The sequence below is a fragment of the Felis catus genome, chromosome B2 (assembly GCF_018350175.1).
Source record: "Felis catus isolate Fca126 chromosome B2, F.catus_Fca126_mat1.0, whole genome shotgun sequence".
NCBI lineage: Eukaryota > Metazoa > Chordata > Mammalia > Carnivora > Felidae > Felis > Felis catus.
Window position 1 is genome coordinate 139,086,221 of NC_058372.1, and position 22,691 is coordinate 139,108,911.

A 22,691-nucleotide genomic window follows, 5' to 3' on the forward strand; every position below is an offset into this window, starting at 1 on the left:
ATAGAAAAAGACTTTACCCGTGGGCAATAAGGAAATAAAAGGCATATATATATATACATATATATATATATATATACACACACATATGTATGTATATGTATATATATGTATATATGTATATATATGTATATATACATATATACATATATAATATACAAGTTCCAACACCGTGCTCAAATATATTTTCTAAGAAGATACTATGTACAATATTAATACCAATTTTAAAATCCACCAAAGGATCCATATTTCTAGAAATAAATGTGGCTTTCAGATGGCTAAGACTGTTAGTATGCACAGTTGGGAAGGAACTTGAATGCACCTTTTATAAATTTTGCCTGGGCGATCGTGGGTGAGGGGAAGATGCCTATTGAATGGAAGGAATTCCTGTTCGGAGGATGTTTAAAAAATTTCTTATGAAGACTGAGCCAAATTCTTGTTTTATATGATCTTAAAGGACCCTTCGTGAAGAGTTGCATTAATATTTAAAAGCACCACTCCCCATCCCCCACCATGTCAAGCAAGCTCAGTAAAGAGCCCCAGCTAACAGACATCCATCGGCACCTCACTCACTCTCATTACATTATTCCCATTCTTTTATTACTAACGGACAAAGGAAAAAAGCTAATGAAGGAAAAGCAGTCATTTTTGCCAGAAACGTCCATGTTCTAAGAGTTTTGTTTCGCCTGCGTAGATGGAAGCACATGTACATGCACGCACTTCGTGGGCCTGGAGGCCATAGCACAGTGGCCAGAATGCACTCAGGTCACAGAGAAGCAGAACTTCCAAAGACGTGGTCAGCTGGGGAGACCACGGGGAAGGACAGGCCAGCTGGGGGTTCTGTGATAAGAGCTGGGGAGCTTCCCGCCCAGAAAGTGATCACCAGTCCCCAGGTCGAGGCCCGCATCTCTGCGTGGGAGGCCCGGTCACAACTGAGGCCCCATCTCTTTCCCAGCTTCTGGCTTTTTTATCAGAATGTTGTACTTCTGTCTTCAAATACCAATATTCCTTCATTCACCCAACACATACTTAATGTAGGACTTACTAAATGCCGGGTGCTATGTTGAGATCGGAGGTGGGGTGATGAATGAAAATGATGTCTGTGCTTATCATCAGGATCTGCATATTCAAAAGGAGCGACAGGGGTGTGTCGCATATTAGGATACGAATGCAAAGGAGGCTCACATAGGCAGGTAGAGGCCACATGTTTCCCTAAAAATGACTAGGTTGTTAGCTCAACATTCCAGTGTGGAAAACAGCTTCTGTTTTTTGGCCTTTTTTGTTTTTATTTTTTATTTTTATTTTTATTTTTTTGCTGTTTTCTAGTCAGTAGCAAATTTATTGTTCATGTGGTTTTCAGAATCTAAGGATTATATTCACGTACGTTAGTCAAACACTCCTGTTCAAAGGTATAGTATTTCCAAGGACTTACCCGATTCCAGTGGCCTAGCAGCAACATTCCTTGGGGCCAGATTTCACAAATATGTTCTCAGTGGGCCTTCCTTCTCACAGGTTCCAAACAGAACCCCCTCTTTTCTTCTAGATCCCTAAACATTAGCGAGGAAGCAAGTACCACCACCCAAGAAAGTTGCATTAAATTCAACATGAGATGTGACAAGTTCCAAATATAAGTGGATGGAAACAAAAACTACTCTCAAGCACAATGACTTTGGCTTTAGAGTCTTGGGAAAATTATAAATAGAACACCAGATGCCATTTCTACTATCAAAACACTAGAATTCAGAGTTTCTTAGAAGAGCTCTTTAATTTTTTTTAGAAAAACTACACTTGGGGCACCTGGCTGGCTCAGTTGGTTAAGCAACTGACTCTTGATTTTGGCTCAGGTCATGATCCCAGGGTTGTGGGATGGAGCCCCACATTGGACTCTGTGCTAGGCGTGGAGTCTGCTTAAGATTCTCTCTCCCTGTTTCTCTGCCCCTCCCCCATTCACGCTCATAGACTCTCTCTCTCAAAAAAAAAAAAAAAATACACTACACTTACTGAAACTAAAGGATACATGATAATGAGAGAGTGGGGAGAAATACCTAGAAAGTTCTTCTTGGCCCACATTTTCTCTGAAGTGAGTGTGAATCTCCTGGGTCCATCTTAGCAGCACACAAACGACAAGGTTGGTTTCTGTAGATCCCTGTCCCAGTAAACAGATGCGTAGAAGTAGGGTTGACTTCATGTTTTTGGTCTAGTTATATCGCGGTTAGATATATTACCATTAAGTACAAAAGAGGGAAACAAAACCAATAGAAAACCAGTAAGTTGTGGATTTCATTCATCGTTGGCTCAGATCTTTTATCGGAAGCAGAAAGATCCATCAGATCTAAGTACAGGAATTTACCCAACTGGAATGTAAGACTTGTGATAAGCTTTGGAAATTCTAGCATTTCCGTTCAGTGACGAACACTAGGCCCTTGCAGGCAATACGTGTTACTTAAAATAAAGCAAAGTATGAACTAAAGCAAGTGTATGACCACCACTAAATCATTTGCTAATTATCCTTTCTTGGACTTCAGCCAAGACATGGCAGTGATGCTCCATGTGGCCAAAATTCTACTTACGGTCCAACTAAAAGCAGTAATTCCTCAGCATACTTGACCATCAAACATTTCAGATTAAGGTTCCACAAGATAACATCCCAATAAACTCTTCTTCTTAGCATAGTAGAGGACTGAGGCTTCTTCAACAAACTTCAGTGTTTAAGGAATTTGAATATGTTGCATAAATGCACTAAAACAAATGCTCTTCTGGATATAACCCTACCAGGCTTTGCTCTTACAGAAGGGCCATCAGAAGGCTCATGGTACTGGTCTGGAGAGTGTGGGCAGTGCCAGCCACAGACCCTGGTGCATAAAAAAGCAGCTTCTAGTATAAATAGACACCAACTAAACAGTCACTCCCCCAAGAGTGGAGCAGAGAGAAACCCCACTTAATAGGAGAGCTATGCTCAGTGTATTTCAGTTCATCCCGTAAAACTGAGTTGCTGGGGAGCCTGGGAGGCTCGGTTGGTTAAACGTCCGACTTCGGCTCTGGTCATGATCTCATGGTTCGTGATTCGAGCCCCACATTGGGAGCCCGCTTTAATCCTCTGTACCGCGACCCCCCCCCCCCCCCGCCCCTCCCTGCTCGTTCTCTCTCTTTCAAATAAGTAAACATTAAAAAAAAAAAAAAAAAACACCAAGTTGCTAGAAACCAGAACCCCACCCATTTGAGTTGTCTACTCTTGCGTGAGGGAAGTTACTTCTCATCAAGTTTCTTCCATTACCCGTGGAGAAAACAGATTCCTGTATTCACGCACGTCTCTTCAGCCACTCTTAGCTCATTCTTTAATTTGCTTCCTTTTCATTCCTTTCTCCTGATTTGCACTTGGGTTATTTGGGAAGTGTTTGCAGCTGAAGATGCTTCCAAACCCTTCCCGTTGGTTCCCCAGTTGGCTTGCACATTGGAATCACGTGGCTAGCTTCAAAACAATGCCGATGCCCGTGTCCCTTCCCTAAAGATTGCAATTTCTGGGTATGTCCTGGGCGTTGGGAGTTTTAAAAGATCCCTGGGGGACGAAGTGGAAGGATCCTAATGTGCAGACTGAGTCTGGGAGCTGCTGGGCTGGAGGAAAGGAAAGAAGGATTTGGTAAGCCTATGCCTGAATCCTAGCTCTGCCTCCTGTTCGTTGTGTGAGGGGGGTGAGCTTTTTAACCTCCATGAGCCCTGGTTTCCTCATCTGTAGAGTAGAGATAATCACGCCCACAGCGTTCTGGTCCGCGTCGTGAAGATACCGTGTACATTAACTGATTCGTGACAGCGCATGGAATGCACTTGGCACAGGAAATGGTGGCTGGCATTATTTATCCCCAGGGTAGAATCAAGTTTAATCATTCCCAAGACTGGGACACACACTGCGGGTGATCAAGTGACATCAGCTTAATGAAAGTGACAAACAGTGGGGTGGCAGCCAGGCTCACTGCCACACGGGAGGCTCTCCCCTCCCGACAACTGAATTGTTCATCAATTGCTAGCCTGTTGGAAAGAATGATACAACCTTATACTCAGAGATAAGGCTCTTGTGTCCGTCTGTTTTCCCAGGATGGGGTGAGTCTGCCCGGGGCTTTGGGAACAGGATTTGCCTGGCAGATCAATCTGAGGAAATCTGGGAAGTTGACACTTTTGAAAGGCCAGCCTGACTCTGTGAGTTGATGGCACTTTTGCTGATGGCTCCTGGCCACGGCCCCAGGCACATCTGTAAGGACAGAGGTGGGGCTGTCGCGGGCTCCCCACTCCTTACCTATCCTAGGTCGTTGCCCATTAGCGTCTGACACCTGATTGTATTTTTAGTCTAATGAGTCTCTCTTCTCTAGTTGTTATTTATTGCCTTGCATTCATCTGAAATAAGTGAAAATTAACTTCATTTAAAAAAAGTGCCTGTGTGGCTCCGTTGAGCGTCTCTTGATTTCGGCTCAGGTCATGATCCCAAGGTTGTGAGAAGGAGCCCCTGCTTAAGAGTCTCCCTCTCCTCTCCCTCTGCCCCTCACCTGCTTGTACTTGCTCTCTGTCTCAAAACAAACAAAACACAAACACGATGCCTTTGGGGATGAAGGTGATTCCTGCATGCAGGCACCTTGGGGGAGGAGAGAAAGTCTATCTCATTCTGCCTATTGTGACCCCGGGGAAGTGTCTTCCGTGGGGGAGGAGAGCGGAGGTTAACGGTGTGCCTTCCCTCATGACAGAACCCTGGAAAGGTGGAGCGTCAGAGCTGAATGGCACCTGAACCCCAGGGGTTCCTAGCTGTGCACACGCTGAGCTTTATGCAAGATCTTAGGCGTATTGGAATGTTTCTTTGGCAAGGGCCATGGCTTTGCATCAGATTTGCAAAGAGCTTGGTAATCCTCCAATACTTAAGAACCAATTTTATTAAGGAAACTCAGAGGAAGGAAGCTTGAAAGCACCCCCCCCCCCCCCCCCCCCGGGCAGGGCGGTGAGGAGCACAACGGAATAGAGCTCAGGCGGCCACTTCGTGCTGCGGCCCCCGACCCCCAGCTTCATCGCATGTCTCAGGCAGCAAGGGTGGGTCGGGGCTGTTTAAGCCCCGGTTCAACTAATCCAGTCTGGATCCCAGCCCAAGTCAGACAGTGCTGACGGGACGCAGGACACAGGTCCCATTTCCCTTGAGCGGAGGACTCCATGTGCCCTGAAGGCGCTGGGAATGAGGTAGACTGCTGCAGCTGCTGAAAATTCACATCGTTTTAACCTGCAGGGAAGAATCAGTCTGGCTCAGGTTCCTAATAGGAATGTGGGCAGGTCTAAAAGAATTCAGGCCACTCGTAGGCGTCTTAGTTCAGGCTGCCATAACAGAACGCCATCAACTGGGAGGCTAATAAACCACAGACATGTCTTTCTCCCAGCTCTGGAGTCTGGGAAATCCAAGATCAAGGCTCTGGCCGATTTGGGGTCTGGCAAGGACCATGTTTCCCCTGCGTCCTCCTCCCTGGGGGGAAGGGACAGGCAGGTAGCTCTCTGGAGTCCCTTTTTATAAAGGTGCTAACCTCGTTCGTGAGGGCTCTGCCCTCACACGCTAACCACCTCCCAAAAGCTTCCAAATAGCATCACACTGGGGATGAGATTTTGAATTTATGAATCGTGGGGTGGGGGGGTGGGGGGAGGGTGGAGACACACAAATATCGTCTAGAGCATTAGGCAAAGACCAAAAGGAAGAAGGATGGTTTGTGTTTTCTTTTATGTAATTTAGCTTTCGCGTGGGCTCATTGGCCAAACAGAGGCGGGGCGGGATACAGGAATTCGACAACCATCCCTATTAAATCCTCACCATGCCAGGGGCCCCTTAACAATGAAAGAGAAAACGTTACCACACAAGGCTCCCTTGTGGCTGAGCTGTAAGGGGCAGGACTTTGCGGATGCACGGAGAGCACTTTAGGGGAAAGGCTTGGAGGGACCCCCGCTCTCCCCAGCAGAGGGTACGGTCTAGTGCTGAGCTGCTCAGGCTACAGAGTCAACCAACGTACCTGGAGTGAACATCTCCGCTCCGCTGCACGCTGGCCTTCAACCTTCACCTCCTTAAGCCTTAGTTTCCCAGCTGTAAGACAGGGACAGCCGTGCCTGCTTAGTGGGCTAGTTTGGGGGAAGAAAGGACAGAAGGCTTGAAAGCAGGGGTCTTACAGACCCCCCCTGTTGGGTTGAAGGCATTCTGCACTGTGAAATCGTGTGACTTTAAATTACAGTTCGTGTTGTTCGGAAGGAGGGAATCACGCCTGACCGCTCAAGTCCTAAGTCTCAGATGAAAATACGAGATCTTGAATGACTGCCTTTTGTTTTCCTTTCACATCGGCTGCTGGGTCGTAGGACCTCAAACTTTTCTTGGTTTCTTTTTTAATGACCCGAGTAAAGAAAGAACACATTTTTATTATAAATGATTCTAACAAGTGCAGACATTTATAGAGTAAAGGTGACTGACGAGTCTGCGTTTTTCCGAAATGGCTAAGAATACACTTTCTAGGGAAACTGCTCTGGCAGAGCCCCCCCCCCCCCCCCCCCCGCCATGTGGCAAGCCTAGAAAATGTCTTTGATATGCATTTGGTTGCTTTACGTGCCTATTGACCTGGCACGATATCACAGCTTTCTTGTGCCAAGGGTGTGAGGACTTTCCGCACCCGGGAAATAGGGGAAATAGTATTTCGACAGGACTGGGGCGTTTCCTCCATCAGAAACTGTCCCAGCTGCTCTGGCAGCGTTGGGCACAAGAGGCTGACTTTGGCAGGAAAGGACGTGGGAGGAAGGAGGCAGGAGATACAGACTGTTCTGGGGGACAGAGTTTCATCATGAGGGCAGAGACTTTGGTGCTACTCTTGCGGGAGACCAACAGGAGACCATTGAGGGTCTGGCGCTGAGGACCAAGGTCAGGCTGACTCCAGAGAGGGAGGGGCTGCTGCTGGCACACCCTGTGCCTCTCTGCATATTGCAGAAGGGAGCCTCTGTGCTCCTAAGGCACACAGCATGGCAAGAGGGGCACAGCTGGAGTTCAGCTCCTGCTCACCCCCTCACAGGTGCATTTGTGCAGTATGCAACTTGTACAACACGCTCAGCAGCCCCAGTACAGACCATCCCACCCCAGCCAGCAAGAACAAGGATAATATCGAGGGGCCATCCCTTATGCCCAGATTTTAGAAGCATGGTGAGATGGTGGAGAAGGTACTGGGGAGATGGACAGGTTAAGGACATTCCTTTTCACAGATCCTGGAAAGCATCTCCTTCAAGCTTATCTAGGGCTTTGTGGGTGCTCTTGACCTCTCCAATCCCCTTCTTCCCTTCTCTCAAATTCTTCCCAAGACAGGATCTGTTCCCTTCTTCCATTCAAAGGCCCTGCGCTCCCTCCCCTAACCCCTTTGCTTCAAAGGGCCACAGAGCGAGCTCTCCATGGGTAGGAAGAGGGTCATGCGGAGCCTGGCACAGGGGAACAGCAGATCTCAGGTCGCGGGTGCCCAGCCTCATGCTGGGGGGCCTCTGGTATGTGAGGGATAAGCGCAGATGAGGAAGGGAGTTTGGGGCACCTCCCGGAGCATCCTGTCCTGGTCTTGTTCCATGTGCCAGTTTCCCAGGGCTGCCGCTGTCCTCCCCTGCCACCCCTCTTCTCTGCGTCCCTTTTCCTTCTTTCTCACATAAGGACACTTGTCATTAGATTTCGAGCCCACCCAGATAATCCGGGTGATTCTGTCTAGAAATCTGCAAGCACATCTGCAAAGAGCCTTTTTCCAAAATAAGGTCACGTTCACCGGTTTCAGAGGTTAGGACCTGAACGTATATTGGGGGCCGCCATCCAAGCCATTGCATACTATAATCCCAAGCCTGAATTATGTCCTAATGGAATTTTCTCTTTTGTCCTTGGGGTCTGCCAGTGTTTTCATTCCAGCCCCGAGGGGAACATGAAATATTCTGGAGTATCGCTTGAATAGTGCGAGGACACTGTCGACTGTGAAACAGAATTCCGTGTAAGGGTCCAAGCTCAGGCCCAAGGAATGTACTTAGGAAAGACCAAAAGATCCTTAAATCTGTGCTCTCCTCCTTATTTTCATTGTGTTTGCGAATCCAAATGACCGTCCCCTCTCCCCTGAATTATTACAATACCTTCCTCGCAGGCCTCCTCCAGTTTCCTTTCCAGACCTCAAAGGAACCTTCCAGAACGTGCAAAATCTCATTGTGCAAATACACATCACGCACGGAGACACCCACACCCCTGTTCCCATTGCTCTTGAGAATGAAGCCCAGAGCCCTGAGCTGGACCCACACAGGCCTGTGGTGAGCTCTCCAGCCTTCCTTTCCATACAACCCCTGGCTTTCAGAACTCCAGCCACACTGTGTGCTCCTGCCCCCGTGGCTGTTTCGAGACTTTGGAAGCCCGTAGTTTTATTCTGAAGGCTCTCGGCTCATATCCTATCAGACAGATAAGATTGTGGCTGCCATATTCTAACCAAAAAAAAAGGCGACGGGATGTTTTGTTTGCATTTTATTAAACACTAATTTCGACTTTGCCGGGTGTTTTTTTGTTTTGTTTTGTTTCTCTTCAGATCTTGAGGCCAGCATATTGTTTTCAGGTCTCCTACCTGTCAGGCAGCGCGTACTGAGATCATGGGAATATTGGTTTAGTGACAGAGTGCCTGGTGTTTAGTCCCAAATATGCCCATGACTCATGTCACTTGGCAGGTCAGGGTCTCTGTTGCTCAAGTAAACGCCAGGAGCCTCGGAGTGCCCGTTCGGCTTTTGACTTGGCGTCTGGACTCTAACCGCTCACAGAAATATTGTTCAGTCGTAGGCCAAATTGACAACTTGGCTATTTCTAGAAAAAAGACAAGACTTAAAAGTGACTTGGTTAGGTAAGGAGGCGCAGAGGCCCTGCCCCGGAGATGGTCGGGAGGGCCATCGTAACACTCCTACAAGGGAAGACAAGGTCACGGTTTACTAGAGGAACCAGAAGGGGCTGTGCTGCGGGGAGAAGAGTCAGGATCTCGAAGGTGGGGGAGAGCAATGGAACCGGATTCGCGAAGAGCTGCCGTTCAAGCTGCACTTTGACCACCGAGAGGGGTCGTCTGGGATTTCGAGGGCAGGAAATGCCAGAGCAAAGGCAGGGAGGCGGGGAGCAAAGGCAGGGAGCAGCTCGGAGCCCCAGGCGAGGGGGCAGCGTGCGCGCAGGGGGTAGTAGGACTCGTGGCCTGAGCCCTCTACCTCTGTCTCCACCGCCCACCTGGAGGGCGGCGTTTTGTTCATTTCAAGAGTTCCACAAATGTTACCGATTCAGTTACAAGATCGTATGTCATATAGGGCAGGCCCTGTCTGGTACCTGAAACGTAACGGTGTACAAAGCCAAGTCCCTGATTTCGCAGGGCTTCTAATCTAGCGGGAAGAGGCGCGTTGATGTGATCCGCTGGGTGGGTACAGGTGCTACAGAGAGAAGGGAGAAGGGTAAGGGAGGAATGGGAAAGGGGCAGGGGAGGCCACGGCCAGTACTTTGTGCGTGGAGGGCCGGGAAGACCTCCCGGATGACGAGGTGACATCGGCTCGATTAGAGATCAGAAGGGCTCTGTGCAGAGTGTGGAGCCTGCTTAAGATTCTCTCCCTCTCTGCCTCCCCTCCCCCCGACCCCCCTCGCTTGCACACACACGTGTGCACACTCTCTATTAGGAAAAAAAAAGAAAAAGGAGAAGGATGCCTGGCTGGTTCAGTCAGTGGAGCATGTGACTCTTGATCTCCAGGTTGTGGGTTTGAGTCCCATGTTGCGTGACACCATCGCGTGAGTTTCCGTGGTTTACGGGGCGTGGGTTTTCTTTCCCGGGGCCCCAGGGACGTCTTAAATGCATCGCTTAGAGTTTTGCTTTGCCAGGAGGCTCGGCTGAGCTGGATAGAGCGGCCTCATCGTGACTGGCGTGCGCTTTCGGGGGGGCTGTGACTCTCCTGTGTGTGTGTGTGTCCGTAAGTGGGTTGGAGTCCTGACTTCCGAGTCATCCGATGGGCTCTGTTCCGTCTCCATCGCTGACCAGCTCTGGGATGCAAACATGTGGTTTAGGCTTCTTCTTCTTCTTTTTTAGTTTAATTTTTCACAGAGGGTGCAAGTGAGTGAGGGGCAGAGAGAGAGAGAGAGAGAGAGAAAGAGGGAGAGAGACAGAATCTCACACAGGCTCTGCACCATCAGCTTGGAGCCCGAAGTGGGGTGCGAACTCATGAACCCTGAGATCGTGCTCTGAGCCGAAGTCAGATGCTTAACCGACTGAGCCACCCAGGCGCCCCGTGATCTAACCTTCTTGAGCCTATTTTCACACGGCTAAATTGGAGATCAGGAAGGTGGGTGCATATGAAGCCATCGGCACAGCGCCTCCGATAAACAAGGCGTCCAGCGAGTGTGGCCAGGATTGTGCAGCAGTGATGGTGTAGCGAGGACAGTGCCCAGAGGGTGCACGGTCCTGGTGGTGTCCGTGGCCCAGCGTTGCTCATTCCCCCCCCCCCCCCCGGCGGTCTGGGGCCTCTTTCCCGGCACAGCCTGAAGTGCTCACAAGGTCAGACTAGGAGCCCCATCCTTGTATGCCCTCCCCAGTGAGGGCTAAATACCTATCGATCGGATGGAGACATGAATCACTGATGGAAATTCACCTGGAAAGGGCTCCAGTGAAGCAAGTTTTCCAGGAGAGGAAAATATCGTAGCAAAATCTCAGGGAATGAATTTCTTTCTATCGAATCTGTTTCGCTAAAATCTTCATTGCTGCTTTCAAATCCCATTTTTGTAATAATTAGAGTAGCATTAAAATGATCAAGGATAATTTTTTTTTAACAGTGGCTCTGGGTTTCAATAGTAAAATGTGCCCCGCATGGAGGGTCTGGCATATTTCACGAAAATACATAGTGTGGCACAGGTGGGGGGTGAGTGACAGCCTTCAGTCCCTCCGCCCTGGCCACTGGCCTGATTGGGAATCTTTGAGGCAGAACCATCGACATGAATCTCCCCTTTGAGGGATTTAAAATTTCCCCTTTCATACAAGCAACTTTTTGAGACTTTAGATTAAGGGTGGAGTGGGAGCTCAGGGTACCTTATTGTTAGGATTTTAAAAGCCCCGGGGTGTCTGGGTGGCTCAGTCAGGTAAGCGTCCAACTTGAGCTCAGGTCAGGATCTCACAGTTCGTGGGTCTGAGCCCCACATCAGGCTCTGTGCTGCCAGCTCAGAGCCTGGAGCCTGCTTCGGATTCTGTGTCTCCCTCTCTTTCTCTCTGCCCCTCCCCTGCTCGCACTCTGTCTCTGTCTCTGTCTCTCTCTCAAAAATGAATAAACATTAAAAGCCCCAGAGCCCAACTCGGGCATCAGCCATAAGGAGACCGATGTTGCCCAGTGGTACAAGGACCCCAGGGTGGGAGGGGGACCTGTCCGACCGCCTCTTGAGGACAGCCTTGAGAGAATCAGAGTGGCTGCTTCAAGCCAGTGTCTGAATATCTGAGTATCTCACCAGCCACAAGGCCCTCGTGATCTTTGCATCCAAGCCAGGTTGACCACAGCTGTATGTCACCAAGACTGTGACGAGGCTCTGACGCACGGGGAGAGAACCGCTGCTCATCTATAAACCAGTGGCCAGGATGTTTATACAAAATGCTGAGCAAAGGCAGCATCTCTCTCTATCTCACCATCATTCCCGCAGCGTGCTTCCATTTTCCACACGTCACTTAGGAAGGGAGCGTCCACATCCTGCACCTGAGCAGCCACGACTCTGACCCAGGACAGCCAGAGTCCCTCCTCTTTCACTCAACAAAGCCTGATAGCGTGTTAGGGACTGAGGAAGAACACGGCTATTTCTAATCCTCCGAGAAGGTTGAAAACCTTGCTTTCAGTCAATGTCAAGAAAAAATGCTGGCTTTTGTTGCACATTTGCTTTTTGTGTCTAGCCATCCTGGTATGCAGAGGTGTTGGGAGATCTGGAAGTGGGGGGAGAGAGGGTATAAATGGCGGTCCGTCGTAGCTGTTGGCGTCATCGGGGTCGGCCACGTAAGCAGCCGCTGGACTGCACCCTTGTCTTCATTCACAGGCCATGTGTTGGCCTCCTGACAACTTTAACTGAGAAGTTCCACCATCTTGGGGGGCCTGGGTGGCTCAGGCAGTTACGCATTTGGCTCTTGATTTCAGCTCAGGTCATGATCTCTTGGTTCGTGGGATTGAGCCCCATGTCGGGCTCCGCACTGACATTGCAGAGCATGCTTGGGATTCTCTCTCTCTCTCTGTCTCTCTCTCTCTCTCTCTGCCTCTCCTGCATGCTTTCCCTCGAAATAACCAACACACCTGTGTGAGGAAGATGGGTGCTATTTCCAGAGCACAAATACACGCGTCAATTTAATGCTATTATTTTTAAGGAGCCAAACTGCTCCAGAGAGGTCACCCTAATCAAACCTGGCTTTGTTCATTTCCTTTTCCCTATTTTCCCCGTGACCTCTGGAGAGGGCAGGTGAGGTGTGCTCATCCAGTTCCCAGGGACCCTGACTCCGTGAGAACGCTGATCCTTCTCAAGACCCTGGTAAAAATCTATATGGCCTCAACAAGGTTATATAACGTTCCCACAAAACCAGAATGAAAATTCCTTGGGCCAAATGCCGCCTGGTTGGTGACCTTGAAATCATTTTCCCACCACCACCCCGAGGGAGAAAACAGAGTGCATTGCCAGCCAGAAGAGGTTGTGGGACCACTGAGGGTAAAAGGACTCAATAGAGACCAGCCTCTTGCAGAAGTAGACTCAAGGTTGGAGGTCACCACTATTGGGGCTTTTCCTACGAAAGGACGTACCCCTCCCCCTCTGCCTCTCACACACACCCAGCTAGTGACACACACACACAAGGAATAAACCTTATTTGTGGGGGTACTCTCTAGATGCAGGACACCACAGCAGGCACTTTAAATACACTTTTGCAATCTTCACAACAGATCTACAAGTGTTCTTTCTCATCTGTGTGATGGGATTTAGAAAGATAGGGTAACTCGCCCAACATCATGGCTAGTTTAAGTGGTGGGGATGAAGCTGAACCCGATGTCTGTCTAACCTACCTACCCTCCTACCCACCTACCAGCGTCACCCAGACAGAGACTAAGAGAAGGACAGGCAAACACATGAAGGTATTAGGTCCCCTGCCCAGAGCCAGACTAAGCTGGGAGCTGGGTGAAAGGGAGCAGGGCAAGTTCATGTTTTGGGGCAAGTGCCCAGCCAGGATTAACTCCCCTTTCCTTTCTGACGTGCCATATATTTTGGCAGCCTGGTGAAGGAAATCACGAATGTGATGTGGGTTTAAAAGAAAAATTTCCAAACCCAATGAATCATTGGAAGCCCTTTATCATTCTGGGGCCTCCAGCTTCAAGATGGCTGATCGCTTGCCTTGCGTCTTGAAGGTGATTTGGCTAGACAGAAACGTGGCCCGTGAATTCCACCTCGGGCTTTAGATGCTACAGTTCTTGGAGGAAGGAACCAGGAACTGAAGTCTCCAGTGGGATGTGTGATTTTATTCTACTGGCAGACAAGCTACTGGTGGGAATGTGCCACTAGAACCAAGAGAGCTGAAAAGTTGAGAGCCTGAGCGGGGTAGGTGGGGTGGAATGAAGGGGCAGGAAGAAAGTCCGAGTACCAGATGGGTCTGTTATTCAACCTTCAACCGATACTTTCTGCAGCGCGGGGATACAAGCACCTTCCCACACAGGACATACGTTCTGACGCGTGAGCCACCTGCATGCCCTGTATGTTCTGAGAAAACCACGAAGAAATGGCTGACGTACTTTCAGTTGTAATAGATGTAGCCATGAGAGCAAGAGTCTGAAGAAGAGAATTTGGGGGTGGCGGTGGTGAGAGAGAGTAGAAAGTGTGGCCAAGGAAAAACTCTCCCTAGAGACATTCCAGCTGAGACTGAAGTCTGTGTTGCTTGTAGGTGTGATGGGTGGCTCCCGCCCAGTGTGAAGTAGGAGAATGTTATCATTCTAATTACATCACGTCTGCCGCCGAGCACCATGCAGAGAAAAGAGGGGACCGTGGGTGGGTGCGTGGAAGCAGAGGCTCTCCCTCCTGGTCGGGGGAGCTACAGAAAGTTGAGAGAAGTAGAAATGAGAGAAGAGGGTATATGTTCTCGAAGAGAGCCTTAGCAGGACTGAGGTGGGGGTATGAGAAGGTGGGAGGGGCAGTGAAGGACCACTCAGGGATTTCTGACGGGACAGACATTTCCTAGACGGAGAAAGTAGTCGCCAGAGCAAATGGGCCCTGTGGTGGTTGTACGGGGTCGTGAAGAGCCCGCGGAAGAGAGAATGAGGAACACTGGCAGGCAGGTGCACGGGTCAGGGGTGGTGGGGAGGTGGGGGGGAAGAGCAGAGATGGGAGTTCTTGTAAAGGAGTAATCAAATGAGTCTGTTAGATAAAGCCATTGGCATAGTGCTGGAGCCATCTCGATGACTCAGTAAATGGGAGCTGTTGTTTCACTAGGAACTGGCCAGATGTCTTGTAAAAGCCAGGAGAGAACCGACAGAACAGGAGAGGACGGGAGTGGGGCCTGCAGGTCACTCTCAGGGTCCCCAAGGGAAAGCCAGGAATCTCTGTAAGGATGGAGTGGGTTTCCACCCTTGAAAACCTGCAGGTGAGAGACATAGACGGTGGTTGGTCAGCCCTGGAAGGTGCGTGTGTCCTCCAGGCTCAAGGCATGGGCTGGAAGCTTCTAGATCTCTGAGTCTTGACTACAACGGCTCCGGCAGCATTTGAACACGGTGCCCAGCCTGGGTCCTGATGCCCTCAGGCCCGTGACCGCTGGCATCAGCAAGCCAGCAAGCGGTTGCCTTCACCCTGCACTGTCTGTTCTCCGTCCCCCGGAGGAGAGGAGTCCGCCCGCTCCTGGAGGCTTCTGCTGTTCTGTTCGCTGTTCTGTCTGGTCCCTCCCTCTCCCCTCCACCCCAACCCGTCTGCATTGCCCGGGTCAGCCGGGCCACTCAGACACAACGTGCTGAGGACACGCCATTGAGGTAATAAGCAAATGAGAGCTGCGGCCCAGACGTTTTTCTTCAATCCCAAATTCCTTCTCTACCAAAATATATACTCAGTTTAAAACACTTGCTTTTCAGGGGCCCCTGGGTGGCTGAGTTGGTTAAGCGTCCGACTCTTGGTTTTGACAGGCTCAGGTCATGAGCTCACAGTTCCATGAGTTCAAGCCCCACATCGGGCTCCACGCTGATGGTACAGAGCCTACTTGGGATTCTCTCTCCCTCTCCCTCTCCCTCTCCCTCTCCCTCTCCCTCAAGATAAATAAATACAATTTTAAAAAGTAAATAAAATATTTGCTTTTTAAAACTTCTAATTGGAAAGTGGAACTTCACTTGAAGTCTTTACTCTCAAAGTAGATTTCCACTGACTTTAAACAGGTATCTGACCTGAATAAGTTCCCTGGAGTCACCGTCATCATCAGGAACCAGGGTTAGTCACTGGTCGCACCTGTCTTCTCACCAGAGAAATGGAGATAATCACATTTGCCCATGTCATGGGATGTGAGCTGTGATTACTGATTTTAAATTACTGTTTTTAAACAACAGAACTTGAGTTTTCCCTGTGGGTGCTTTTTAACTACAGACTATTTACCCCTTTTAACACACACACACACACACACACACACACACACACACACACCCCTGCATATGCACACCATCAGCCCTTCTTATGAGACCACACATATTTCCACAAGGTTCACTAGCAATCCTAATGAAAGTGGCTCACGCTGGCTGAGATATCACAGCCACGAAGGCCAGTGTTGCAAGCTGTAAGTAATGTGTTCCTGATTTTAAAAGCTTCCCGCTTATCACTCTCCCCTTTTAAGTTTTTCATCTAAGGCCTATCAAGATCTGAAAAGATGTCAGGGTGAAGCCACTGGGAAATATGATGCGTGGCTTTTGTTTCACATTTGGGACCTTCCCAGGCCTTCCTAGGCCCCAAGAGGAAGGTGGGAAAGGACACAGGTTGTCCCTTCTCGCGGCTCGTCCTTACCAAGAAAGTCCATCCTGTCCCTGGGTCCGCTGGCCCACTCTACCTGGTTCCCTGCCCTGAATTCTTTCACCTTTAAAGCCTGGGTTCCAGGCTAGGCAGGAGGGTAAGTGGCTTGCCACAGCGAGGGGCATCAGAAGAGTCACGATCCCCTGCGTAGGGCAATATCTGGAATCTTCCTGAAGGTTCTGCACATCCTCTGCACACACCTGTTCCCCAAATAAAGACTTGTGTGTCAGAGGCACTTTGAATGGCCAACAGGGCGAGCCTGAGAGAAGTTTCCCAAAACCATACGGGGTGGGGGGCATTCTCCTGATGTCCTTAGGACAGCACATCTCACTGGTTCCCATCCATGCACCCTCCCATCCTCCAGTGGCTGAGGACACAACAGTGGTCGGTCACAAGCACTGAAATGTCTTATCACAAGACTCCTTCCTGTGTGATGATAAAACGTGTGCGACCTTTGCATTCTAGTCTGACATATAGGTTTGTTTTAATAGACTAGTCATGGTATAGCTGTATCAAAGCACTTAACTCTGCAGCTCCTCTCTGTCTTTATTTTTTAAGTTTATTTATTTATTTTGAGGGGCGGGAGGGGCAGAAAGCGAGGGAGAGAGAGAATCCCAAGCAGGCTCTGTGCTGTCAGCACAGAGCCCGACGCAGGGCTCAATCCCATGAACCGGGAGATCGTGACCTGAGCCGAAACCAAGAGTTGGACACTTAACCGACTGAGCCACCAGGCACCCCTCCTCTCTGTCTCCAAACGAATGTGGGCTCTAGGAGAATGTTCTGGCAGAAAGGCTCCATGTGCCCCCGTGTCCCGGTTTGCACAGGCGAGGGGTGCCCCGAGCCCTCGCTGGCCATGGGGCCTCCTGCAGAAGGGCCCCCAGCAGCTTGCAGAGCGGTCTCCACACTGTCCTCCTGTGCCTTCCAGACACTCCTCACTCTTGCTTTTCCCGTCCGTCTTCCTCCACCCTCACCATTGTATCATTGTCTCCACTCGCCTGCCTGGGTGTTCGCCCAGCTCCCACTGTTTCATCTGTGGGAAACCGAGGTCATTACCTCCCTGCCTCTTTTTCCTTCTTGTGTCTCCTAGACCGTTCAGATCGTGCAGACTTCCCTGCCAGTTCCCCATCTTGTTTGCTGTTCGAACGCGTGGGCAGAGGTGGAGACCTAAAAGTCAACAAGCACACACACACCAAGAGGGCACTTGCAGCCGACGAAGAAGTTCCCAGCGATATCCCACTGGTGGCTGCGTTTATAGTAGAGTAGACGTCACCTCTCCATGCCAGGCTGAGGTCAGAGGTGATTTAGAGTAACAGCACGAATCCCAGATAGAGAATGTTCCTTCCGCACGTCCAGTGTCGGTCCCGTCAGGAAGCCAGCGTCCCCACAGCTTACCCTGGAGATCCAGCACGATTCCCGTGATTTAACGGCCCCTTCCCCCAAAGTGAGTTTGTTCAAGCATCGTAGGCCACAGCATCTTAAAGAAGCTTGTGGTCGCTAATGTTTTCATTTAGCAAATGGTGTGTGTCCCAAATGATGATGAAAAATGTAGGGAAAAAAATCTTAGCTAAAGTAGAAAATGTGCAGTCATCAGGGATGTAAGAAGCGTCCTGGTGATTTTTTTTCTTTTTCAAAACATGGTGTCCTGTCCCTCATCTGAGAGTCTTGTAAATGTAGGTAGTAGTAGGATCACGTGGCATTCGCACCCACTTCCTGTGCATTAGGCTCTGTACTGTGGGCCCGTCCCAGACTTAGTACTCTTTACTCCCTCTGGAGTAAATTCCTATCTCCCCCATTTTGCAGATGGCTCAAGGGGACTTAAAAACTTCCCCCAAGTCATTTTGTTTCAAAGTAGCAGGATCCCTAGCCAAACCCTGGTCCCTCTGACTCAGAAGCTCCAGCATTCGACACACCCAAATCCACACCCACCACTTCTTTCTCGGAGAAAGCTTGCTTTTCTTCTCGATAAGGAACAATATCTAAAACTGACAAGGGCACCAGAACTCTGGAATCACATTTATCTTTGGGGTTTTTAGTGTGTTTCCAGCTTTCTGTTTTATATCTAGGGAATGCATTTCGTGAGGCACTGTGTTTATCTTTCTGCTAGAGGTTATCCCGTCTCTTAGGCGTTGGAATTATTGAGTTGGATAAGGAGGTATTTGCATCGATAATTTAGCCAGTGTATCTTCTGGATTCATTTTATCAGTTCTGAAAGCTGCCACAACCAAGTCCTTACGAAGACACAGTTTTCAGCATGTTGATAAAACTACCTCAAGAGGGAGCTCCTTGCAAGCCTTAGATTTATTTGGTTCTCTCAGGCCTGGAACTTGGTTTTAAACGTATTTTCAGACTGAGGCACAGGGAACAGAGTGGTGGATTGAGGTGCGCCAAAGGGGGTGAAAAGGATCAAGAGGTATAAGCTTCCAATTATAAAATAAATTAGTCACGAGGGCATAATGTACAAATGGGGAATACAGTCAGTAATACTGTATTAACTTTGCATGGTGACAGATGGTAACTAGACTTATTGTGGAGATCAGTTCACAGTGTATATAAATATCGAATCATTATGTTATACACATGAAACAGAATAGTGTATGTCAATTATACCTCAATAAAAAATATTGTTTTTTCAGAGAGTGGATTGCAATCCTATAGGAAGTTCGTGGAAGAGGCATGAGGAAACAAAATAGAAGTGCAGGAATTTGAATTATTTGGATGGAGGCCATGAAGATTCAGGGACTTAGAGTCTATAAAAATTACTATAAAGAAAGCTTGAAGAAAAAGCTTGTATAATTCTTTTAGTATGTAGAATCACAGTACTAGACTGGCTCAAAGGAAGGCAGGGAGAATTTCTCTTCTCTATTGTTAAGTACTTTGGGGAGGACACAGAAGGGAGTTGGGAGGCAGGATTCTCAGTTCTACTCAGTATCCAAATACATAATTTAATGGATTGATTTCGTGTCCCAAGGCAGGGGGTGTGAGGGCATTTGTTTTTAACCTTTACAAAAATCATGTTAGCTGTTCTGAAGAAAATGCAGAGACACAGCTAAAAAGGCAGAAGGGAAATGAGAATGCAATTCTAAAAATACATATATTTAATTATTCCAGTAAAAGGTATGACAGGAGGAACAGAGGAATTAAAAAAAAACAAAACAAACAGTTGGGATAAATAGAAAACAAACCAGAGTTGCAGATTTAAATCCAACCACATCAATAATTAACATTAAATGTAAATGGACTAAATACTCCAATTTAAAGGCAGAGATTGTTATACTGGGATAAAAGAAAGAGCCAATGATACGCTGTCTTTAAATATAAATACAGGTAGGTTGAAGGTAAAAAGAGGGAGTAAGTATGCCCTATGAACAGTGTGCTTTAGAAAACTGGAGTGCCCATATTAATAATAGATAATAGACTTCAAAATGATACATCTTACCGGAGATAAAAGGGGTAATTTTCCAGGAACATATCAGAATCATAAATCTGTATATACCTAGTAATAGAGCTTAAAATACACGAAGAAAACATTGACAGAATTTAAGAGAGTGATAAACCTACAATTGTAATTGGGGATTGTAATATCTTTCTGTCAGTAACTGATAGAACAGCTGGACAAAAAAGCATTTCCATTCATGTCAGCCAATGGATGCTCTACTCACGATAGGTTTCTATTTAATTTTCTTGACTAATGAAGAAGCAGCTGTCTCAGCATCATCTGTTACACAAAGGATGTCTTGAGATTGATTATCATTGCTGTGAGAGTGAACCTAAGTTCACTTATTGCAGAGGATTTCCTCTTCATTCCCACACTTGAGATCAACCCCGTAGTCTAGACAGGATGAGTTTCTAGTGAACAGAGTAAATTGCTTCTGCCCAAATAAGGCAAGGCCCCTTTCTCCAAGGAGGATTTTCTAACGACTAGGACCCAGGCTGTCAGGGAAGTGGGGGTCCTTGGAGGACCCTCCATGTTCAGTGTTTGATTATGCTGATGAGCCCTTGAGTTTAGACTGGATTTTTACCTGTGTAGTTAAGTGGCACTTGAAATCACAGACCCATTGTCTTACAGCCACTCACTTCCAGACCAGACTGTTTTTGGAAGAGCTGCTTAATGGGATTATTGCACACAAAGAGTGGCCTTCTGCTCCCAGCTTTAGGCAATCCCCTTTCTCCCCCATCACTTACCAATTCTCAGCTTAGCCATCTCCTGAGAGGAGAATTTTTCAATTTCCTGTAGTGATCAGCTGAACAATTTTCCCAGCCTGCAGAAATTATGGATTCAAAAAATTGTGGATACTCCATCAGGATAGTACAGAGTAGTTATTTAGGTTACAGCATCTTACGCTTCTGTATCAGTTCAGGTGCATGCGGTTATGGAGACTGGACCCTCGGGACTGGCCTGGAAGTAATTCTTATTTCTGAGTTAATGTTTTCTTAGTTCAATTTAAGCCTTATTCCCTTACGTTCTAACTTATAAGGAGCTGGAAAGTAGAAGATCTCCTATTATTCAGCTCTACAAAATAGATGGAAATAAGGACGTACAAGTTTACATTGAACCAAGAAGCCGATTAAAGAAATTGTGCATATTTGGTGATTTGGGAGGAACTATCCAAGATTAAAATATTAGAGGGGCACCTGGGTGGCTCAGTCAGTTGAGTGTCTGACTTCAGGCCATGATCTCACGGTTTGTGAGTTCGAGCCCCACATCAGGCTCACTGCTGTCAGTGCGGAGCCTGCTTCGGATCCTCTGTCCCCCAGTCTCTCTGTCCCTCCCCCGCTTCAATTGCTCTCTCTCAAAAAATAAATAAGACATTAAAAAAAGTATTATATTTTGTCAGGCAAGGGGAAGAAGTCTTAAAATGTATTGAACAAACAGGGAGCGAGTCACAGTGGGCTTTTATCTGTAGACCACTAACACACATTACATAAAATTTCACCCAGAACAAGAGAAAGTAAGAAAAACATTAGAGACGAATTCATGGAAAAGAGATAAGACTAAGTACTCAGGCTAATCTATGGCATCACTCAACCTACCTTGCCCTGAGACACTCGGGTGCCCAAGCTAATTCTTTCGTTTTAGAATCAAGATTGTGATAAATGCAGTATTTGTTTCTTTTGTACACGTTTGGCATCTATTGTTCTTTCCATCTGGTTTCCTCAGATAGGTTCGTAACGCTACCTGATGCCAAAGAAAGCCTTTGTGTGCCCCTTAAATCCTTGCTGGTCCCCCAGGTGGAATATGGCATTTTCCCATTTTGCCTTGAGGGAGAGAAGTAGAACATAACAGAAGGACTTTTCACTCTAGCCTCCTGAAAGGCCCTACTGTTTCCCCCAAACTTTTTGTAACACCTAGATAATGAAGAGGGGGGAAATTATGGTATCATTTCAGAAATAATCTGATCACTAAACGAGTTATTTCTCTTCTAATGATTTAATTACATCGTCCAAAGAAGAAACAGACATTTGGAGCCCATTTATTTTTCTGTTAATAGACGTAAGAAAGTAGAAAATGGGTGAAAAGCCTCTTTTTTCTTTTCTTTTTTATCTTTTTCCTTCAAATTGTTTAGCGAGTCAAGAATCATGGCACTTTATTGGAAAGATAGTACAGAACTCAACTCAGAGAGGTCACTTATTAATTTTGTGACCTTGGGTCTCTTCTGAGCCTCAGTATCCTCCTCTCTAGACTGAGAAGTTTAGTCCTTTCCTCTCTGCCTCTGGAAGGTGTGGGAGGGGGACACACTACAGGTGAGAGGAGCACGCAGACGAGGGGCTCGGTGGCCACAGCATAGATGTCAGATAGTTACCAATCTTTGCTACAATCTGGAGCCCTTCTCGGCACCTAGTTATGCCTTCTCGTTACCTGTTTTTCCTTTCCCTAAGTTCAGGCTATTATTCCCACTGTAACATCTTCCCCCTTTTCATTTTTCTTTCAAGAGAGAATGTACATGCAAGGAGGGGAGGGTCAGAGGAAGAGGGAGAGAGAGAATTTTTTTTTTATATATAATTTATTGTGAAGTTAGCTAACATACAGTATATACAGGATGCTCTTGGCTCCAGGAGTAAATTCCCATGATTCACTGCTTCCATACAACCCCCAGTGCTCATCCCAACAGGTGCCCTCCTCGATGCCCATCACCCACTTTCCCCTCTCCCCCATGCTCCCCATCAACCCTCAGTTGTTCTCCGTATTCAAGAGTCTCTTATGGTTTGCCTCTCTCTCTGTTTGAAGCTATTTTTTCCCCTCCCTTCCCCCATGGTCTTCTGTTAAGTTTCTCAAGTTCCACATAGGAGTGAAAACACATGATATCTGTCTTTCTCTGCCTGACTTATTTCACTCAGCATAACAGAGGGAGAGAGAATCATAAGCAGGCTCCACACCCAGTTGGAGCCCAACTCGGGGCTCGATCTCATCACTGTGAGATCATGACCTGAACTGAACTCAAGAGTTGGACGCTTACTGATGAGTCACCCGGGAGCCCCCCCACCCCCTACTTTTCTTTTTTCTATTTGCTCTTTCGCTTGACTGGTCAACTATCAGGTTTTCCATTATTTATCATGTGCCCAAACTGCACATTTGAAATTTTTGTCTCCAGGACTGTCTTTAAACACCTCTCAATACCCTCCTGTTTTAAGGGATGAATTCTTCAGGATCACTTTT

General features: G+C 47.8%; 1 protein-coding gene and 1 long non-coding RNA gene across 5 annotated transcripts in view; one reads left to right on the forward strand and one right to left on the reverse strand.

Annotated features, from left to right (window-relative positions):
* Positions 1 to 22,691, forward strand: part of TIAM2 (TIAM Rac1 associated GEF 2) — a 325,018-nt gene that overhangs the window by 21,992 nt on the left and 280,335 nt on the right. The window contains exon 1 of one of the 3 annotated variants that reach the window (XM_045058262.1): positions 3,338 to 3,634. The exons of the other annotated variants lie outside the window; for them this stretch is intronic. The gene's annotated coding sequence lies outside the window, so the exon portion shown is untranslated. Of the gene's footprint in view, positions 1 to 3,337; positions 3,635 to 22,691 lie in introns of those variants that run through there. 3 annotated transcript variants of the gene reach the window in all.
* Positions 267 to 3,335, reverse strand: LOC123385585. Of its 2 annotated transcripts, none has more exons than XR_006598418.1 (4): positions 3,211 to 3,335; positions 2,043 to 2,143; positions 1,430 to 1,544; positions 267 to 1,116 (listed from the first exon to the last, which is right to left on the reverse strand). It is a non-coding gene; the product is annotated as an uncharacterized LOC123385585 (long non-coding RNA). The 2 variants fall into 2 exon arrangements; XR_006598417.1 differs by having other exon boundaries at positions 3,272 to 3,325.